Genomic DNA, 19384 nt, shown 5'->3' with positions numbered 1-19384 from the left:
ATGAGCACCTGTTCAAGTCCTGGCTGCTCCACTTCTGATCCAGCTCTCTGCTGTGGCCTGGGAAAGCAGTAGAAGATGGCACAAGTCTTTGGGCCCCTGCACCCGCGTGGGAGACCAGGAGGAAGCTCCTGGCTCCTGGCTTTGGAGCAGCGCAGCTCTGGCCATTGCAGCCATTTAGGGGGTGAACCAGCAGATGGAAGACTTCTCTCTCTCTCTCTCTGCCTCTCCTTCTCTCTCTGTGTAACTCTGACTTTCAAATAAATAAATAAATCTTTTAAAAAAAAAGACATGGTACACAATTTAAAAAAATAAAAGATGTTTCTTCCTATATTATTTTAAAGAAACTCCTGTGATTTTTTTTTTTTTTTTTTTTTTTTTTTGACAGGCAGAGTGGACAGAGACAGAGAGAAAGGTCTTCCTTTGCCGTTGGTTCAACTCACAATGGCTGCTGCGGCTGGCGCACCGCACTGATCTGAAGGCAGGAGCCAGGTGCTTCTCCTGGTCTCCCATGGGGTGCAGGGCCCAAGGACTTGGGCCATCCTCCACTGCACTCCCGGGCCACAGCAGAGAGCTGGACTGGAAGAGGAGCAACCGGGACAGAATCTGATGCTCTGACCGGGACTAGAACCCGGTGTGCCGGTGCCGCAGGCAGAGGATTAGCCTATTGTGCCGCAGTGCCAGCAACTCTTGTGATTTTTAAAGCTATCATAAACAGCTCATGTTTCTCATTCTATAAATTGAATATCTTAATACATTTTTCAGAAACAAGCCAATTCTGCCCCCTCCCCCCAAAAAAAAGCTTCTCTTAGATTTCCCCAGATATTTGCCAGACTTTTAGATTCCTAGACTATCGGTTTTCTCTCCTTCACACAGAAATAAAGATCCAATAATAGGAGGGCTTTGGGGGTTGAGACATGCAAACAAAGGAGACACTCAAACAGGTGCCTGCACCACAAGTTGCCCTCCCCCTTCCCAAGCTGGGGGTGGGGGACAGCCAGGAAGAGGTCAGCAGGGCAGCGGTGTTCTCCAAGCAGCCCCAACTGTGAGTGTTTGTACTTCAAAGGCAGGGAGCCACCACACAGCAAAGCAGGAACACTCCCAAGGGGCTCAGAGACCCCAAGAAGAAGACATGCTGGTGACTCAGGGGCCCCACACCCACGTGACACCAGACCGGACCAGGGAGCTCCTACTCCATTGGAACTTGCTCTGCTGCTCAACCACACAAGGGGTAGGAGCCCAGTCTCCAGCTTCCGGCCTTCCCAGGGGAGTCTTCAGTTTGGCCCCCACAGGGAGGGGGAGAAAGACCTCCCCATCCCCACCTCAGAGCCCCAGCCTTGCCCCCTAGCCCCAGCCCTCCCACTCCAGGAATGAACCTGCCGCTGCTGCCCAACATATACCCAGGCTGGTTTCATCTCCTTCCAAATCCATTCTGTGTCTTAACTTCTGCCAAGAATAAAAATTAAAACACACACACTGAGAGAGAGAGAGAGAGAGAGAGAGAGAGAGAGAGAGAGAGAGAGAGAGATCTGCATGTATAGGAGCGAATTAAACTGAAAAAGACCAGGCAGGGCATTAGGGCATGGGAGGGCCCTGCAGACTCCCCCTCCATCTGTCCTGGGTCTGTCGCCCCTTGCCTGGGGCCTCTGCCTGCTGTACCCCAGGTCAGATCTGCATGTGCCTCCCACACCTGTGCCCAATACCTTTAACTGCCCTCGCCATGTCCTACCTAATAAGAACAGCTGAGGGACCGGCGCTATCGCATAGAAGGTAACGCCTGCAGCGCCGGCATCCCATATGGGCGCTGGTTCGAGACCCAGCTGCTCCGCTTCTGATCCAGCTCTCTGCTGTGGCCTGGGAAAGCAATAGAAGATGGCCCAAGTCCTTGGGCCCCTGCACCCGAATGGGAGACCCAGAGGAAGCTCCTGGCTCCTGGCTTTGGATCGGCACAGCTCCGGCCATTGCGGCCAATTGGGGAGTGAACCAGCAGATGGAAGACCTCCCTCCCCCGCCCCTCTGCCTCTCCTCTCCATGTGTAACTCTTTCAAATAAATAAATAAATGTTAAAAAAAAAAAAAAAAAAAGAGCAGCCGAGCTGCAGTGCTCTCCTGAGTCTGGAAACCTCCATCCCCCCCACCCTTGGAGGAAGAGTCCCATTCCTTGCCTGTCCTCTCTTGCCAACTCCAAAATGAATAAAACAGAACTCAGAATGGCACACAGGCGCTGAAAGTGCAGGAGGCCTGCAGCCTGCCTGTGAGCTCCCAGAAAAGCAGGTCTGAAGATGGAGCCCTTGTTCTCAGAATCCTGCCCCATCCCCCCCACCGACAGGCACAGAGCAGCCCTGCTCCAGTCTCCCCTGTTCTCCCTGAGTTTTTCCTCCCCAGCTAAATCAGTAGCACCTCCTCTCTGAAAGATCACACCAAACCCACCACCACCACAACTACCACCACCACCAGGTGGTGTGGCCATCTGGGGAGTGAACCAGTGGATGGAAGACCTCTCTCTCTGTCTCTGTTTCTCTCTGTAACTCTTTCAAATAAAAAAACCCTGTCTTTCAAATAAAAAAAAAAGGTAGAGCAGGTACCCCAATATGGGATGTGGGCATCCCAAGTGATGTTTTAACTGCTTCTCCAAATACCTGGCCCTGAGTTAAGTTAAAAAACAAATAAATAAAACTTGTTTTTTCAATAGGATAACTAGAACAAGATCCTCTCAAACCTTCCTAATCCAGCACCACATTTCAGGAATACCCACCCACCCAGTGGCCTCCCAACTAAAGGAAAGCGCATTGGCAGGCAGGCAGGCTTCCTGGGCTGGGGGGAGGAGGAAATTCCCCCTTTGATCTCCCTAGTGTCCACCCAAGGGGAGGGGGAAGGGAGGGGACGGGAGAGGGGGAGGGGGAGGTGAAGGAGGAGAAGAGAAGAAGAACCTGGTAACCATCTATGCTGAGCCAAGCACTCTTCTAAGGAGATCAAGTGAATAAATGCAATTCAGTGCAGAATGATCTCTTATTACAACTTGGGAAATATTCAGAAACTGGGACACGAGTGTCCTGAGGGCAACAGGCTCAGTGCTCAAGGCTGCTCTCGATGGTTCCACCCATTTCTGGGTCCCTGTGGCCAAGGCGGGAGGAGGCCCGAATGTGCTGCTCTTGGGCCATGCTTCTTAGGGCTGGATACGTGCGTAAGCAGGGGCAGCTCAAAAGGAGACTGCAGAGAGGCAGGCGGCAGTGGGCATCACGCATTGTAGTGGGTGGCATTCCTCCCACCAGGGAGACAGACCAGAACCCCTCCAGCCCAAGGCAGGGAAACATGCTTGGTCTTGGCTGAGATGCTAAGGGACAGGCTCCCTGCCCTTCCCCCTCCCACCAGTGTCGGCACTGGCACTGGGTGAATTTCCCAGGTGGGGAAGATTCGTTCTGCCTGCCCTGTATTCCACCTCCACTAGACACGCAGTTCCTTTTTGCTTCCTGGCTCTCAGAGCACGGATAACTTAGTTATTGAGGGGCCACCCTGCTCCACGCCGTGCAGGCCTGAGCTGTTTGTAAGGACTGCTCTGCCAAGTGAGTCAAGAGAGACCCAGACCACAGCAAACGTTTCCTTCCACCCACACCTGCTGAGGCTCCAGGTGGGGCAAGGCCCACGCTGTGCCTTCCTGCACCTCTGGTTCTGACAGAGGATGGCACCTCTGGTTCTGACAGAGGATGGCACCACTGGGAGGTTCTGGGACAGCCCCCTCTGTGCAGAATGCCACTCCTTGTACTAAAGGTAACTTTAAAAAAAAAAGATGTATTTATTTATTTGAAAGGCAGAGTTGGGGAGGGGGGAAGGTCTTCCATACACTGGCTTATTCCCCAAATGGCTGCAGTGGCCAGGGCTGAGCCAGACCGAAGCCAGGAGCTTCAGCCAGGTCTCCTGGGTGACAGAGACCCCAGTTTGGGCCATCCACTGCTGCTTTCCCACACACATTAGCAGAGAGCTGGATCAGAAGTGGAGCAGCAAGGACACGAGCTCGCGCCCATGCAAGATGCCGGCAAGGTAGGTGGCGGTTTAACCCACTACGCCACAGCACCCGTCTTAGGTAATAGTTGTTTTCAATGTACCACAAGATAGTTATAAAATTAATCTTTTTGACATTTTTTTTACTCCTACACAAAAAAGAAATACGTATCAAAAAATGCTTCATCAGGTCACGTAATTCCCTTTTGGTTCAGAAAAAGTGGTCTTGCTCACAGGCACACTCCGCCTGCCACGCATCTACAGAAGCCCACCTGGGGCTCCTCCCCTGGGCTCTCACTGCACCTCTCAGGGGGACACACATAGGGCGAAGGCTGGATTTCGTAAAGGACACGAGTCCCTCACTCATAAGCTTCAAACGGTCCTCCATCCCCTGCTCTCGGGGTCAGCTGAGGCAAACACCAAGGCTTCTGCATGGTCAGTCACCACCAACAGCCTCCCTCCCCCTGCAGTGAACACCAGAAGACCAGGGCCCAGAGCCTCCACCCTGACTCCCTAACTATCAGGACAAGGTGGCCGCAGAATGCCGCTCTCTGCAGAGCTGAGAGAGCCTGAAGCACTCCCCTGCCTTAGTGCTCAGAGTCTCCGGGACAACCCGGGACCGGGATGGCTTAGGTAGGGGCACAGAATGGCAGCCCCTCAAGAGTCCCTAGTCAGCTGCAGACTGGTGCTGGGCCAGGCGAAGAAAGAAAACCGAAAGCTGTCTGGATTTGGGTCTTCAGGGAGGCACTTCCCCAGCCCGAAAGCTGAGCCTGCAAGACGCCCCATGAGTCTCATCCTCTGTTCTGAACCCACACGCCTGGAGGGCAGCTTTCAGCCTGAGAAGGTCCTGGTGGGCCTGAGCTCCATTTACGCCAGACAAGAAGCCATGGGAGCTGAGGTCTGACTTTAAATCCCTGTTCCCCAGGGTTGGAACTCACTCTGCCTAGGACTCCTCCTCTTCCTCAGCCCTGACCTTTCCCATTGGGTCCCAATCTTCCACGCGATCCCCCCATTCACACGCACTTTCCTTTCCCCCTAGGAGTAGTGCAGAGTTTGGAGTGGGGTTGGAGGAGCTCCCTCCTGCTTCCATGATCAAACACACCCTCATCACCTGTGCCCCAGAGAGCCTGCTGTTGGCCTAAGTACTGGGGGTCTGCCCCCCAATTCCCCAGGAATCCTAGTTCTCAAGGCCATGGAGTGCACCTGATTGGTCTTCCTCCTTAAAGACCATGAAACAGGCCTCACTGCTCAATCATGCCCGAGCTCCACATAGACAGCGCTGAAACTTGGGCAGGGCCCTGACCCCTGACTTCTGAGGCTGAGGGACCTGCGATTCGCCACCGGACATGGGGGTGCAGGAGCGCTGTCTGCCCAGGGAACACTTGCTTCCCCAGCTTGCCTGCAGCTCCAGAGCAAGTAAAACAAACCGCTGTGCTCCTGCTGTCTTGCTATTCAGGACTGCGATGGAAGGGCTGCACAGCTGGTACTTCCAGATGTGTAACCCAAACACAGCGAGCGGCTCCTGACGGTTTACCAGCGTGGGTTAAACTCCAGTAGCACGAGGGCCAGGCACATTCAGGGGCTGCAGTGTAGGCCTGCAGGGCCTTGGTCAGGTGGGTCAGTGCGTGGGTTTGGGGCTTAGGCCCCTCTCTCCCACTCCTTGGGCCACCACCCCCACAACCAGCTTAATGAGTCCATGGAGCAGGAATGGAGAGAAAGCCACTGTTTTTTAAAAAAGATTTATTTATTTATTTGAAAGTCAGAGTTACACAGAGAGAGGAGAGGCAGAGAGAGAGGTCTTCCATCCACTGGTTCACTCCCCAGTTGGCCGCAACGGCCGGAGCTGTGCCAATCCGAAGCCAGGAGCCAGGAGCTTCTTTCGGTCTCCCACATGGGGGCAGGGGCCCAAGGACTTGGGCCATCTTCTACCGCTTTCTCAGGCCACAGCAGAGAGCAGGATCAGAAGAGGAGCAGCCAGGACTAGAACAGGTGCCCATATGGGATGCCGGTGCTTCAGGCCAGGGCGTTAACCCACTGCGTCACAGTGCCGCCCCCCTCCCCCCCACCCCGCCACTTTCAAAACTGGACAGAGGAGATTGCTGAGTGAAAGATACTCCCATGAAAAGGCTACAGCACAAGTAACTCCAACTATATGACAATCTGGAAAAGCCAGAGACAGTCAAACAATCAGTAGTGGCCAGGGGCTTGGGGGAAGGGCAGGCGAGATGAACCAGCTAAGGAAAGGGGGGGTTTTGGGCAGTGAACACATTACTCTGTATGCTCTTATACTGGTGGCTCCATGTCAGAACCAGAAGACATACAACACTAACTCTGAACCCTAAGGTACACTATGGACTTCAGTCAATAATATGTAAATATTAACGAAAGTCTGACACCAATGTAAGATAAGAATTACAAAGGGAACTGGTTGGGTTAAGTAAAATGGGAGTAAACTGGCATGCAAGTGGGGCCAGCACTGTGGCATAACAGGTAAAGCTGCCACCTGCAATGCCAGTATCCCATATGGGTGCCAGTTCGAGTCCCGGCTGCTCCACTTCCTACCCAGCTCTCTCCTATGGCCTGGGAAAGCAGCAGCAGATGGTCCAAGTCCTTGGGCCCCTGCATCCACTTGGGAGATCTGGAAGAAGCTCCAAGCTCCAGGCTCCTGGCTTTGGATCGGCTCCAGCCCTTGCAGCCATTTGGGGAGTGAACCAGCAGATAGAAGATCTTTCTCTCTCTCTCCCTACCTCTGTTTCTCTGTAAATCTACCTTTCAAATAAATAATCTTTTTTTTTTTTTAAATGGCATGCAACTGCAACTCTCTGTACTTTTCGCTTAATCTTTTCCTGTAAATCTAAAATTACTCAAAAAAGGCTACTAATGTAAAAAAACAAGTGGAGGAAGAGGCTTTGGTTCCCCTTGGGCTTGGGGGTCTGGCAGTATATTTCCTCAGGCACAGTTTTCCACTTCTGTTGTGAGCATCCGTTGGCCTCTTTATTCCTGTGTTTATTCTCCCTGCACTTGTAGATCTAGACCCAAGTTGGCAGTAAGTGCAATACAATCTAATGTCAGATCTATGCCCCTCCAGGTGGACAGAGACACCTAAAGGTGCTGTTCCTCACTTCCATGGACTCCTGGCTGTCCAAGAGCAGCCCCAGCACAGGATCTAGTCTCAAATTCGTCCCACGTCCCTGGGTTGTGGTTCCAAGCCAGATTCAACTGAACTCCGGCTCCAGTCAGGTTGCTACAGGAAAGCAGCAGCAAAGTGGATGGCCAGGCACACTCAGGAAATCCCAGACGACCAACCCCACTGCACACATGAGGGACAAGCCTGGCTTCTCTGCATCTCCCAGTCAGGCTGTGCAGATCGCTGGGCACAAAACAAGCATGAGTAAGGTCTTCTTAAGAGAGTAATGAGGGGCCGGTGCTGTGATGCAGTGTGGTACCGGCATCCCATATGGATGCAGGTTCGAGTCCCAGCTGCTCCTCTTCCAATCCAGCTCTCTGCTATGGCCTGAGAAAGCAGTAGAAGATGGTCCAAGTCCTTGGCCGCTGCACCCATGTGGGAGACCCGGAGGAAGCTCCTGGCTCCTGGCTTTGGATTGGCATAGTTCTGGCTGTTGCAGCTATTTGGGGAGTAAACCAGTAGATAGACCTCTCTCTCTCTGTCTCTGTCTCTCTGTTAACTCTTTCAAATAAATAAAAAAATAAATCTTAAAAATAAAAAAAGAGTGAGGAGGAAGGAGCAGAGCATCCATTCTCAAAACCCACTTGCAGATGTGACGGCTGGCATGGTCATGGACATTCGAAGAGAAAGGGGACTAGGCTCTCTGCTGTGGCCTTGCACACTGCTCTCCGACTTTTCTAAAACACATTATCAAAACCATCATCACTTCCTCTTCTATATTCCCCCACACAGACACCCCCAGAATGCAATTCTTAAATAAATCCACACAGAGTCAGTGGGAGATTGGTTCCAGCATTCCCTACAGGTACCACAATCTGTAGATACACCGAAATCCATAAATGCTCATGTTCCTTATACAAGGAGTTTCCAAAAAGCTCATGGAAACGTGTGTTACAAAAGAACTACACATGGAGTCCAAAATTTTACCATACTAAAACAAACTTAACTTTTAATTCCATTTTTCCACATTTTGAAATACCCTTGTTTACTGACATGGTACTTGCAAGCAGCCATGCACAACCTTCCAAATACTTTTAAGTCATCTCTAGATGATTTACAACACCTAATATGATATAAATGCTATATAAATAGCTGCTATAAATAGGAAGATGGTGAGCATGCTATTTAGTAATGGGTGGTGGGGTTCAGCAACAATGGAGCAGGGACTTGATGCAAAGTAGGGAGGGAGCTGTGCAGATTATCTGGGCAAAGCAACTGCCAGCCCTGAGGAGGGAGAACACTCAGCAAACTGAGGAGAAAGAAAGAGGGCTCTGCACTGTGGGAGTGGACCCCAGGGAGGGGTGGTCAGAGCAGGAGGAGGTGGGACAGAGGGCACTATAAAGTGTTTGGATTTTTCTCTGCATGAAAGGGGAGGCCGTGCAGAGTTCTGGGTGGAGGAGTGATCCAACTGGCTTCTGTTTGGGAAGTGTACTGAGTTCTTGGTTAGGAAAGGACCAGGGTGCAGGAGTGGGGAGGGAGCAGGGGGTCGGCGATGGGCAGATAAGGGAGAGGCAGGTGCAGCTATTGGGATATCCCAGGTCAGAAACACTGACGGAAGGCCAGGGTGGTGAGAAGCCATAAAGCCAGCACTACTTGCTGTTCTGAAGTGGAGCAGGAGGGCAAGCACAGGGCCAGGGATGGCCGTGGGATTTCTGCTGTAACTGGAGGGTGGGATATACCGAGTCAGGAAGGGCAGGCCCGAGCACTAGCACCCATCAGTGCCTCTGGGCACAGCCCTGCACGTGCTCCTCACTCTCTCCAACCCCTCACTCCTTTCTCTCATGGACCTCGAGCCGAAGGGGGCTCCATCGGCAGGGCCTCCTGCCTACTCACCCTTCAAGCTGCCCAACCCCGCCAAGAACCCACTCCATCCTACCGACTGCTCCCAGGGCATTTCACATGCATTATACGTATCACCTGGCTTCTCCTGGGCCACCATCCCAGGACACTGGGGTCTGAGTGTTTAGGTAGTGAGCCCAGGGTCACACGCCTAGTGACTGGCAGCCCACGTCTGTCTGCTTCCAAAGCTTCCCTTAACCAGGATGACACACACCTGGAAGTGGCTTCAGAAACACCGTCCCCTCCGGCACCAGTTACCTTTCTCTAGACTTCCGCCCTTTTCCTTTTTTTTTAAATTTTTTATTTTATTTTTTATTTTTATTTTTTGACAGGCAGAGTGGACAGTGAGAGAGAGAAAGGTCTTCCTTTTGCCGTTGGTTCACCCTCCAATGGCCGCCGCTGCAGCCGGCGCACCGCGCTGATCCGATGGCAGGAGCCAGGAGCCAGGTGCTTCTCCTGGTCTCCCATGGGGTGCAGGGCCCAAGCACCTGGGCCATCCTCCACTGCACTCCCTGGCCACAGCAGAGGGCTGGCCTGGAAGAGGGGCAACCGGGACAGAATCCGGCGCCCCGACCGGGACTAGAACCCGGTGTGCCGGCGCCGCAAGGTGGAGGATTAGCCTATTGAGCCACGGCGCCGGCCCCGCCCTTTTCCTAATATGACCCATTCCAGACTTCCGCCTGGCAGATGAGCTACCCCAGGAACTCCCTGACTCCTCCTGTTCCCTCCTCTCTCAAGGAAGAACATGGACCAGGATCCTTAGTCATCAGTTCCTCTTTATAAACCTTTATTAATTTGATTTGAAAGGCAGAGAAATGGAGACAGACAGAGGGAGCTCCCATACACTGGTTCACTCCCCCAAATACCTGCAATGGCCCTGGCCAGACTGGGCAGGAGCCAGGAACTCAATTCGGGCCTCCCATGTGGGTAGCAGAGACCCATGGACTTGTGCCATCACCTGCCATCCATCAGCGTGAGCATTACCAGGAAGCCAGAATGCAGAACAGAACCAGGACTTGATTGAGCCCAGGCACTCTGATACAGATTTGGAGCCTCCCCAGTGATGACATCTTAACTGCTGTGCCCATGAGCGCCTGCCCCTGACCGTGACTCCTGCTGGAGCCTCAGACCCCTCGTGAGAGTTTCTGACCATACCCTGAGGGCTAGACCCCTTCTGATCCAGGCACTGCCCTGAGAAAAATCAACACACAGCCACAGAAGCAGATGCCCACCCTGACCTGTGGCCAGTTCCCTGGAATTCTGCACCTCCTAACTCATCGTGAGTGCGCACAGAAGCCAGAAGCTTGGGCTTCGAGGTGAGGAGCAACGTTTTCCACGCAGAGGGCTCTCGTGCGTCCTTTCACTGCGCCCTCACGGTGCCCTGGGAAGGCAGCTTGCAAAGACACGGCAATAAAGACAGAGTTTCCAGGCTCTCCTCCTCTCCCCTTCCTAAGTGGCTGGTCACATAATTCTATTTGTGTCCCCTCAAAGCTCAGCACACTGTGGCTTCAGGCTTTCCATGTTTATTACAGAAAAAAACAAGAACCACCACCGCAAATCTCCACCACCCTCCCAAGCCTGCAGGGAGAGGCCTGCTTTGCTCTTCTGCAGGTAACTGCCTGTCGAATTCTTTCTGCTGGCTGCCCTGAGAGCATTTGCCTGGAAGGTAGCATCTCCTGTCAGTTACCTGTCTGTCAAAAGCTGCTACTTCCTTCCCCAGGGTGTTTTTCTGTACAAGCTGCCGCTTCTCCTGACCAGTAAAAGTATCTGCTGGGCCAAACCCCTTCTCCCCCTCACTCCACAGAGGGCACAGCGCACCTGCTTGATCAGACTTGCAGAGATCCCTGGGAGCAAAAGGATTCACCTGGCAGCCACAGTGGGAGCAGAGACTCTGGACAGCCAATGCAGACAATGCCCCAGCAGGAAGCAAAAGGCAAGGGGCATGTTCTGAGATGAAACCCAAGCCGCAGGTGGCTTTCACCACAGGCTGCAGAGGCTGACAACAGCTGTGCCACAGAGGCACGAGGCTTCCCGCAGGCTGCTGCTGCTGCTGCTAAGTCATCCAGAACCTGCCAGTTGTGGTCCTGGTTTTAAATTCACATCTCTTGGGCAAATCTCACAAAGGTCCCCACCTACCCCTTTCCCCTTTGCTAGCTGCAAAAGAAATGACTATTTCTTTTCCACACTGAGGGGGCTCTGCTCCGGGGGACAGTCTGGGTATTTTTTTTTTTTCTTCTAAGAAAACTGAGTTTGGAAGTCAGTAGTCCTGCAAGAAAATCCTGGCTCTGGGGGCCGGTGCGGTGGCACAGCAGGTTAAAGCCCCAGCTACAGCGCTGGCATCCCATATGGGTGCTGGTTTGAGCCCCGGCTGCTCCACTTCCAATCCAGCTCCCTGCTAGTGAGCCTGGGAAAGCAGCGGAGGATGACCCAAGTCCTTGGGCCCTGCACCCACATGGGAGACTTGGAATAGCTCCCCTGAGCTGGCTTCTGATCAGCTCAGCTCTGGCCATTGCAAACATTTGGGGAGTGAACCAGCAGATGGAAGACCTTTCTCTCTGTGTGTCTCTACCTCTATCTGTAACTCTTTCAAATAAATAAAATAAGTCCTGGCTGTGCCACCCGCCAGCTGTGACGGCAGAACACGTCACTGCAATGGTCTAAGCTTCAGCTCTCTTATCTGCAGAGTGGGATAACAACGCCCATCTTCTCGAGACCCCTGGGGGATGGCAGGGATGATGCTGCCGTGCTCAACCCAGGGCCCGGCACACAGTAGGCGCTCACGGAATGGCAGCTATCATTCTCTCTGGAACGAGGAGGCGGAGGCAGGCTGCACCACCTCTTTGACACTGGATTAGCTGGTCTCCACCCGGGCTCCCTTGCTTGCTTCCCTTCCTGACATGGGAGGATAATCATTCTTCCTTACCATGAGGGAGGGTACCTGCTGCTCATGCACGCCGCCCCTCATGGGGGAGAGGCTCACCACAGAAACACAAGGCTTTATTTACAAAAGCAGGACACGGAAAATGACTTCCATCACAGTACCGCCTCCAGGCAACTTGCTTTCCTTGGACACCCAAGTCCCGGATGGCGGGTCAGTGGCAAGGGGACCAGCTGCTTAGGTGAAGCCCACGTATCCAAAGCCACCTTGTTGCTCCTCTCCCAAGGAGGACAGCTGGGCTCCCCGCACTGTGCCACAGCACCCAGTGAAACGTGCTACCAGGCATGTGGTCCAGGGAGTCTAAAGCTGCGTCTCGCTCCCTAGGCTCATGGTGGACAACAGGAGCCTGTGCGATGAAAGCCCCCCTGACTGCGGGGCCTTCACCAGGGCTGACAGGGCTGTTGCAGGTAGCAGGCCACATGAGGTCTCAGGAAAGGCTGCAGGTATGCTGGGAGAGCCACTGGAACCTAACTCTCAGCTCCGAGGCAGCAGGGTCTCATATAACTTGCTCACTCCCAAGATACCCATTTATGATGTGAGAGGTAAGGAGCTGCAAATTTCTACAAGTTCAGGGGGTCTCACTTGCAAAAGAGGGCACAGTACTGACCGACAGCATCACCAAGTCACCCCTCCCTGGGGCACAGCTCTGTCGCAGGCAAGAGCGACAGGAACGCGACCGTGGACTGACAGTTATGAGACAGAAGGCAGAAGACAGTTGAGTGGGGAAGATGCTCTGTGAAATAATTAAGGGCAGTCTCTGCTTTCATAGAAAACTAATAAACATGGAACCCCCCAATTTTCTTCTCCAATTAACTGTGACCCATACCTAATAAACTGGCTGGGACTGTAATATTAGGTAAGTTCAGACTAGTAAAAGCACTTGGCTGGGATTAATCTGAAAAAATATTGGCAGAGTCAGGTAAAGTGGAGGAGGATTGTCTTCAAGAGCCCAGACCAGATGGGGGAAGCCAAGACCAGCGGGGTCCACACCTCACCCCTAACAGCTCGGACTTCTCGGCAGCCAGGGGGCTTTCTGGGCAACTGTCCCTAAAATAAATGTCCCCTCACCCACTGCTCTGAGAAGGATTTTAGAGTCAGGCAGACCTACTGTAGACAGCAGAACAAAGGGCAAATAGAATTAGAAGGTAAAAAAAGCTGACTTCAAGCCTGTTTCCAGAATTCGCAGCTAAAACCTGATGTACACGAAAAAGAAAGAAAAACACATATTGTCCCTTCTCCCCTGGGAAGCTATTCAGTAACTTGTTTTAGAAAAAAAGTGCCTAAGACCCAGATTTCTGAGAGTTTGCATTCAATGCAGAGATCCCAAGTTTTAATTTTCCTAAAATTTAAAAGAGAAAATCCTCTGCCCTTGAAATTTCACGTCTCCAGCATACTTACGAGTTTACCATCCACTGAGGAAAACTGAGTGTGCTGACGGTGAATAATGAACCACACAGACGGGCAGAGTTCAGAAAAGAACACTTGGGCACTGCCAGGCCCATGCCTGCCTTTAGGATTTAGCCCAACCCTCGGGGAGTCGCTCCTCCCCCACCCCACTCCCAGTGCCTGAACTTTGGGGTTCCTACTGTCTGGAATCCTGGACAGGGCGGGCTGTGGTATGATCCCTGCCAGCCTGGGCTTGGGATGCCAGGCACACAGCAAGCACTCAATAAAAGCTTGGGGGCAGGACGAAGGCTCCCACCTACACACGCCTCGCCGCCCTCACCTTGTCCAAGGCTGTCCAAACGCATTTTGGAGGATAAACATTCTTTGGCCACACTTTCCACTGCTGGGCTCCTTCCCCGCTCCTATCCTTAAGCCCTCCTTGCCCTGCCCACACTGAGTACCTTCCCGTTTCTAACCAGGAGAACTAGTTGAGTCTTTCCTCACATTTCCTCTGGCAACCAAATTACGTTGACTCCGTATTACCAGCTATGATTTCCTCCTGCTGCCCCAAACATCAAAAGCCTTCTTTGAAGATAAGGCCAAATCCACCATTAGAAAAGGAGAAATTATTCCCTCGCATTATGCCAGGAGGTGGGACGCAGCAGAACCCCTTTGGGTTTTGGGAGATAAACAGTGTCCAGGGCGCTCACTACAATACCACGGACAGACATAGAAACACTGGGTGTGCCTCACCCAAAGCTATGAGACTTCCCCGCAGCAAACTTGGACTCCAAACCCCACGGCAAGTCGTTTGTACCCAGCGTGTCTGAGGGAGTTCGCCCAGCGCTAGGCAGGGTTCCCATGGCACCAGAGGCTTTGACGAGAGGAAGACGTGAACCAAACCAGAACCAACCTTGAAGCCGGATCCAGATTCCACTCAATGCTTGATTCTTCCAGTATTTAACGAATGAGAAACAGCATCTTCAAGTGCAATGCAAAATGTGGGAAAATGGTTGCCCCCAGGGTCCAGAGTTACTAAACCGTGAGCAGAAGTCTACACCCACTTCTTCTACTTCTTCGCTGCTACCCTCAGATGGTGCGAATGCTGACAAGACTGCACGGGTCATGGATTCCAGGAAGCTTGCCCTGGGACTGGGGATAAAGAAAATTGTCTCATCTTTTGAACAACCAAGTAAACAAACAGGTCTAAGTTATTTGCTTTTATAAGGTGCATTGCTATAAACAATAGCAATCCCCTATTAATCCATTGTATAAATAAGAAAACAGAGGGACTGCCATTTTTCTAGGCACATGGACCTCCTTGAGTGTCCAGTTACCTGGCTCCTGACGAGCCTTACAGAGAACAGTGAATGAAGAACAATGCATACATTTTACAGAACAAGGACTTTTGCATCCAGCAGTCTATCTTCAGCAGAATTCCCCAAATATTGAAGGACATATCATAAGCAGGCTTCATACAAAGCAAGATGAGCTGATAAAGATGGGGTTTGGATGATAAAGCAGCAAGCAAGATAAGCTATCAAATGAGTGAGGCTGGAGCGGCAGGTTCCTAACGAGCCGGTGTTGCCAGGAGGAGCTAGCGAAACAAATGAGAAAGGGTTAAAAAATCTGCTCCACAGTGCCAGCATGCATATGGGAGCCAGTTGGAGTCCCGGCTGGTCCACTTCCAATCCTGCTCCCTGCAAATGCACCTAGGAAAGTAGTGGAAGATGGCCAAAGTCCTGGGCCCCCTGCACCCACGTGGGAGACCCAGAAGAAGCTCCTGGCTTCTGGCTTCGGCCTGGCATAGCCCTGGCTGTTGCGGCCATTTGGCAAGTGAACCATCAGATGGAAGACCTCTCTCTTTCTCTCCCTCCCTCTCTCTGTAAATCTATCTTTCAAATAAATTTTTAAAAAGAAAGAAATTTAGATCTTCGGCTGTTTTGAAGTTGGCTGGTGACCTGATTATGGGACTGCTGGAGAAAGGGATGGAGTGGCCTGGCCATATGTGCCCAGGAATTGTCAAAGGTCGTGCAGACAGCAGGATAACATGAGAACGGGCAGGAAAGACTGGGCACACTTGAGGAAGCAAACAGACTGGACACGTAGGAGATGAGCTCAGAGGTTTGGGTCAGGGTGAATGGAGTCCACAGGCAGAGCTAACACTCCAGCCCAAGGCTCTAACCTAACCCTAGGGGCAGGGCCACCTGAGATGGATCCAAAACCTTCCTTCCTGGATCCCACCTCCTCTTCTGTACCCATCACCAACCCCCAGGGCTCCAAGGAGGCAAAAATCATTAGGGAAGCTTTTCATAAACATAGATTTCTAAATTAAAAACAAACACCCTCTCCCTTCCCACTCCCCAGCCCAAATATTTGATTCAGCCTCATAAATTGTACAAATACTACATGGAAAGCTCCATGTGGTTGCCACTTAGGATCTGACTGTTCCCCCCAACAGCAAAGTGGCTGGATATCTGTTCTTCGTGAGCTTTCAGTCAATGATAGACTTTGTTTGGGACTGTCAAAGAGACTGTATCACAACTAAGTAAAAACTATATTTGCACATGGCTGAGCAAAAATAAGCCACGTTATAGTACGAAATTGTGATTGATTTTCAAACGTCTTAAAAATCAGTAGTAGATGCCTTTGCTATAAATACAAATGAGAGGAAGGGGCATTCTGACCCAGAAAACTCATTCTCCCTGTACAAGAAAGTTCCCAGCTTGGTCCAATGTACTATCAACGTTTGCTTAGCTTAAGTACAGAGATGGAAAAGAAGCCAAGCACATTACACAGTTAAAGAGATTTTCCTAAATGAAGCACATCACTTTCTTCCCTCTCCCTCCCAGAGTTTCCTTTCCCTTCCCCTCTCCTGTACCTCCCCACATAGCCAGGGGGCTTAAAGTTCAGAGGAAGAAAGACAACTCCAATTTATAATATCGTTTGGTGCCAGGTTAATACTTTCTTATTCAGAGGCCACAAAGTACTGGATAGCAATTATCTGGCGCACTTGAGTCTTCTGTTGTAGCTTGAAAAGACTCAGAGAGATAAACCCTTAATTCATTCACCATATCAGTGACTGCTGAAATCTGAACCCAGACCCCCTGCGGGCCCCTGGGACACTGTGATCACTGGGCTCACTTCTGGCCCTCCCTTCCTATGCCCTGGGGGCCTGTAGGCCAGTCGACTGAATTATTTCAGGAGTAAAGTCTCCTATTCATGCCCGGGCCTTGGAAACGACTGGCCGGCCGAGTTGCTGAAGAGAGCTGGGATCCCAAACACTTGAAAAAGCACTTTAAAGAGAGCAAAAACCTCTGGCCCCATGTGGAGGAACGATGGAAAGGAACATAAATCACACTCCTTATCATGAGTTGGCTGACCAATTAATGAGCAGCTAAGCAGGCTCCTTTCTACATTTCTCCCCCATGCTGGTTGTGGTCGTGGACTCGACCATGCTGGCCTCCATCAACCTCCTCTTCCAAGTAAAGCCAAGAGCCTGTGGCTTGGGCCGTTACCTCAGTCCCCAGACTTCCAGATGCAGTAGCCTAGGGATGGTCTCCAGTCCCCAGAATGGCCAAGTTCGGGGTCACACATCTCTATGGGGGCAGGCAATGTCGCACAAGTGGCACAGGGAGCCCATGCTGCCACAGTTCATTTTTACCTCTTTGCATAAACTCAGTTCGAAAACTCACGTGGCAGGAAAGTGGCAACCCCACCGCTATCTGCCCCCACCCCCCGCCTCTGTCCCCCTGGCCCCAAGGTGCTTCAAGATTACCATGGGAACCTTCTCGGTTTCAATTACAGGACCATTAAAAAGTGCCAATTATAAGACCTCAGAAATGTTCCTGGGAAACCTGTTACACACCTCAAAATGGCCAACCTCTTTCCTCAGATTCTCTTTAAGTTTGGAAAACAGGTCACCCAGATGTATGCGTACTCCAGCCCCCCACCTCTGCCAACAACACTGTGTTCTAATATTTTCCATGCCGCCCTTGAGAAAATAGACATGGATGGATTTACTGGCTGTAACCAAACGGATGAAAAAAAAAAAAAACCCACCACAGAGCTGGGCTGCCTGTTTAGGGCCCAGAGGTGGAATAAATCAGAAATGTTTGCACATTCAAGACTTTTAAAACACACATGCAGCAAACGGTCAGTATTGGCAGAATTCTGGGCAACAAAGCAGCTGGGTACAGGGCTCTTGGAGGTGGCACAGGGGCCAGCAACCAAAATACACTCTTCACGCTGGCCACGCAAGAAGGTAACTCTGGGTCAGAAACTGATGTGAACCCATTTAAACTTGCAAAGAAGGAATGGGGGGAGCGGCAGAACACCCCACCACACCCAGAAAGTGCCTGTTTGGGATTGCTAGTGTGTGGTTTCGGTATTCTTAGCTTCACTGCCACATCTCTGGAGGAAGACAAGTACCAGCCACTGCCATCCCCATCCTCTAAACAAAACCAATCCCCGCGGCTCCGGAAGCCCCTCCCAGATCGGCCTGCCTCCCAACCCCTCAAAAATTCTGTGGATCACCTGGGAAAGCAAAACTAACAGGCAGCACCTGCGAAGTCCAGCACAGCCTTCAGAAACCCTGCAAGCAAATTCTCCCTGGGTCGCTGGCCCGCGCCACAGCCCCATCCCACTTGTCCCGGCTGCACTGCCCCGGCTTCTCACAGTTACAGGGAAAGTCCAGGAGCGCAGCAGGAAGCTCAGGCTCGCTCACACTCACGCCCGCGCGCGTCTCTCTAGCCGCTGCCCCAGCCCCACTCACACCTCCGGACGCTCCACTTCGGCCTCGCCCCTCTGCCCCTCCAACTAGCGATGCGTTGCTGAGCGCCCGGTGCGCGCGGTCCCTCATCGGACCGTTTGCTTTACAATAAAACACCAACCCTGGTGACCCCGTAGCCCCGAAGAGGCCACAGGCTCTTCCAGTGGTTCTCTGTTTGCCGACGCCCGTGGCTGCGAGGAGCCGGGGCGCCAGTGTCAACCTTTGGGAGAAGTTGGGGAGGCTGCCCGAGCCCTTCTTCCACCCCAGAAGCTGCCGGGAACCGCTCTGGAAGCGAGGGCCGGGGGGTGTTGGACAACCAGGGCCCCGCCACGCCGCACGGCCACGGAACGAGACGCGGCAACCCCGCCTCGGCCGCAGCCGCCGAGCCCGAGCCGGCCGGCCGAGCGCTCCGACCCGCGCCCGCCGCCGCGCGTCCTGCAGCCGCCGCTCGGCTTCGCCCGGCCTGCGGCTGCCGGCCTCTCTTGCCCTTCCCCAAACCAACAAATAAACACAACTTTTTATGAAAAGAAAACAAACTTCAGCGACGTGACTCACCTCTGGTGCAGCCCGCGCCCGGGCAAGACCAGCCCGGGCCCGGGGGGCCAGCCTGGTGGGCGCGGAGAGAGCCACCCAGCCCCGCGCGGCGCGGACACGCGACACGCACGGTGACACCGGGGACGCGCCACCCGGGAGGGAGAGCGGCTGCAGCGGGCGCAACAAAGGAGCTGCCGGCCGAGAAGTTGCCGGCCGAGGAGGGAGGGCGCGTGCGGGCGCGCGTGGCTGCGGCGGGTGAGTGCGCGTGTGTGAGCGCGCGTGTGCGCGCGCGGCGGCTGACACCGCGGCCCCGGGGCTCAGGGTCCCTGCGGCAGGAAGCGGGCGCCGCGGCGGCGGCGGCGGAGGCAGCGGGAGGACGAGGCAGGGCACGGCGCGCCCAGCGCACCCGGTCCCTCCATATGGAAGAAGCTTTTTTGGATGACTGAACTCGCAAACAATTCCTCCTTTTGCTTCTCCTGCCTAGGAGCCTCCCATTACGGCTCGACGAGGAGGAGGAGGGGGAGCAGAGGAGGTGGGGAGGAGGGGGGAGGAGCAAAAGGGAGCAGAGAAAATGTCTTGGAAAGGAAGCTGGAAAAAAAAAGTCTCCCAAACTCTAGGGCAGTTCCCCCACTTTCTCTCGGCTGCACCTTAGACCCGCGCTGTCCTGCGTGTTTTTCCTCCCCGCATTACAGCGCCGTCCTCTGCCTTTCCCAAGGCCAGGGACTCCTTTGAAC

The 19384-nt window shown here is 52.9% G+C and overlaps 1 protein-coding gene across 5 annotated transcripts in view; it reads right to left on the bottom strand.

Moving 5' to 3' along the window:
* BOC (BOC cell adhesion associated, oncogene regulated) overlaps positions 1-19150 on the bottom strand; it is a 77854-nt gene extending 58704 nt beyond the window's left edge. For 2 of the 5 annotated variants that reach the window (XM_089331651.1, XM_002716699.6), the window contains exons 1-2: positions 18672-19149; positions 14259-14497 (exon numbers count right to left, since the gene is read on the bottom strand). The gene's annotated coding sequence lies outside the window, so the exon portion shown is untranslated. Of the gene's footprint in view, positions 1-14258; positions 14498-18119; positions 18143-18671 lie in introns of those variants that run through there. The other 3 variants (XM_008266938.5, XM_089331652.1, XM_008266939.5) reach the window with 3 other exon arrangements.
* Between the last annotated feature and the right edge of the window lie 234 nt (positions 19151-19384).

This window comes from Oryctolagus cuniculus, chromosome 4, assembly GCF_051225735.1.
Source record: "Oryctolagus cuniculus isolate XC-2025 breed Fujian yellow rabbit chromosome 4, ASM5122573v1, whole genome shotgun sequence".
NCBI lineage: Eukaryota > Metazoa > Chordata > Mammalia > Lagomorpha > Leporidae > Oryctolagus > Oryctolagus cuniculus.
Note: the sequence above shows the minus strand (reverse complement) of the source record. Positions and strands in the feature narration are given on the sequence as shown.